This window comes from Pongo abelii, chromosome Y, assembly GCF_028885655.2.
Source record: "Pongo abelii isolate AG06213 chromosome Y, NHGRI_mPonAbe1-v2.0_pri, whole genome shotgun sequence".
NCBI classification, from domain to species: Eukaryota; Metazoa; Chordata; class Mammalia; order Primates; family Hominidae; genus Pongo; species Pongo abelii.
Window position 1 is genome coordinate 56,149,912 of NC_072009.2, and position 2,426 is coordinate 56,152,337.

Sequence of the window (2,426 nt, forward strand, 5' to 3'; positions counted from 1 at the left end):
ACAACTGAAATATTACATTTTAGCAATTAAAATTTTCTAATTGTTCCTTGATCCACCATCATAGATTTCAAGGAGATAATTAATGTTGTATAAATGACATTGAGTTCCTATCATGGAAATTAATTTATACCATTTTAAAAATCGTTTGTACTCATATATAGTTTACTATGTAACTTCTTGTATTTGCTCTAAAGTAAGGCTAGATCACATCTTAGTCTCGTCTCATCCAAGGAGGTGATTACAGTAAAGGTATACATGTTGGGTTAATGTGGAAAATAGTCGATGTGGATTAATGTGGGTTTCATGTATAAATTTATTATTCTCTTTATTAAAATAAGCTTGAAATATTTTGTCTAATGAACATTTAGTCTATTCAGTAGGCAGTATTCAAGAGATATATATCAGCATCTGCTGAGTACCAACACTGTTCAAGGCAGCAGATAACAATATAGGCAAAGATAATATTAATCCAAATTTCACACGAAAACTTTTGATACTGTTAATAATGTGGCAAAGGACATAACTTTCACTTTATATAATTTTTAAGAGAATAAGATAATAAAATGTATACTGTTTAAATGTTACAAGAAGCCTATCCATGTTATTCTTTACTTGAAATTAGATTATAAAAATTACCTTTTTCAAAAGTAATTTATATTATAAATGTTCCTATGGCAAAAAGAAAAAAAACCTGTCCTCTGACTTGGAATATAATATTATTTTATTAAGTAAGATACATGGTAGAGAGAAAAAACTATTTTATTTATCTGTCATGGTAATGTCAAAAAAGACAGAAGGCTTTTTTTTGTGATTTTTAATATTGACTCCTAAGAACACCAAACAGTTGGCAGTTTAAATATGTTGCAACTTAGCCCACTCTGAAAGAAAATGACTGATCATTAGCAAATCAGGCAAATTTTATTGTTGCCATTGAAAATTGCTTTACTCATTGTTGTGTTCATTTACTATCAGAATTGAAATCAATTTTGTACTGCCAATTAATATTGCTGTTTTATTATCATGAGATTCTTGCTTTACATTCTAAAATATTGTCTCTGAAAAATGAGTGAACACCAAGCAAGTTTTGTTTTTTCTTTACAAAGGTAGTCATAAAATGCTACTCACAGTTAGTAAAAATGAGGTAAGTGGGACATGGTGGTGCATTTCTCTAATCCCAAGTAGTTGGAAGGCTGAGGCAGGGGTATTCCTTGAACCCTGGAGTGTGAGGCCTCATTGAGTTTTGACCTATCATCTTGTCACTGTAGTCCAGCCTGGGCCATGGAGCATAATCCTAAGAACAAAAAATAGAACTATGAAAAGTAATATAACATTACAGCTTTTAATTTTCTTGCAGTAATGCATGGATAGTATATTTAGACAAAACATTTTAAATCGGTAATACACCAAGCAGTCAGATGTTTTGGTCAGATTGCTAGCTGTCTCCTCAACTGGCTAAATCTGTAATAATTGGCAAAGTATTTGTCCTAACAGTAATTTATTTTTTATTCATTACATGGATTTACTAATGCTACCCGCTTAGGAAACTAACTCTGATATTAAATACATTACCTTAAAAACTTGTTCTGAATGGCACATATTAGGCAGTAAAATATTAGCTACTACTACATATTATAAACTATATTCATCTGCTTATTTTTAAAGCTCATAGTGCACACGATAAAATTCCAGAAGACCGAGAATGGCTGTTATATACAATAGATCGCTCTAAGACTCACTATCAAAAATGAGCGTTATCAGTGCATAAAATGTATGGTAGGTTTATTTAGCAGTCATTTCATTGTTTATCATACTGTTTTTTCTTACAATTTTGTAGGGGTCTGTTTCAGAATTAAGAACATTTTTAGAAGAGAATAATCATGGATGACTGAAATTAACGTTTTAAGCAGATACTGAAAATTATTCTAAATTCTATTACATTTATATTTGTATTTTCTTTCGAAGGCTAATGGAAGTCTTAAAAAGAAAATGGATACTTCCCTGCCAGGGAAAATATCATGATCACGAAGGTGGCTTTCCCACGGAAAGGCCGATCTATTGCACTCTAGATGTGCTGACCCATGAGATTTCCCCAAATGTGGGAAACTCAGCTGCATAATTTGTGAAAGGGAAAGAATGTGTTTGTGCTTTCACATGGAAAAAAAAAGAGAGAAAAGAAAATTCAGTCATTTAGTGGATATAGAAAATGGAAAGAAAACCATATACTGGAAAGAATTAAATATGCCTACAAAAATTGGTGTCCTCCACTACAAAACAATAAAACATCAAATGGTTATTTCTTAGAAAGATCAAATAGTGCTAGGATGACACTTGCAAATGCTTGAGGACTTTGTCTAGATGAGGTGGCTGGGGGAAGCCTCCAAATGGCAGCAGATAAATCTAGGAAAAAGAGAAGTAATTTTTAAATG

At 31.6% G+C, this 2,426-nt stretch overlaps 1 non-coding gene across 1 annotated transcript; it reads left to right on the plus strand.

Moving 5' to 3' along the window:
* The first annotated feature begins 1,990 nt into the window (after positions 1-1,990).
* Positions 1,991-2,150, plus strand: LOC129053530 (U1 spliceosomal RNA). The gene has a single exon (XR_008518319.1). It is a non-coding gene; the product is annotated as a U1 spliceosomal RNA (small nuclear RNA).
* The last annotated feature ends 276 nt before the right edge of the window (positions 2,151-2,426 follow it).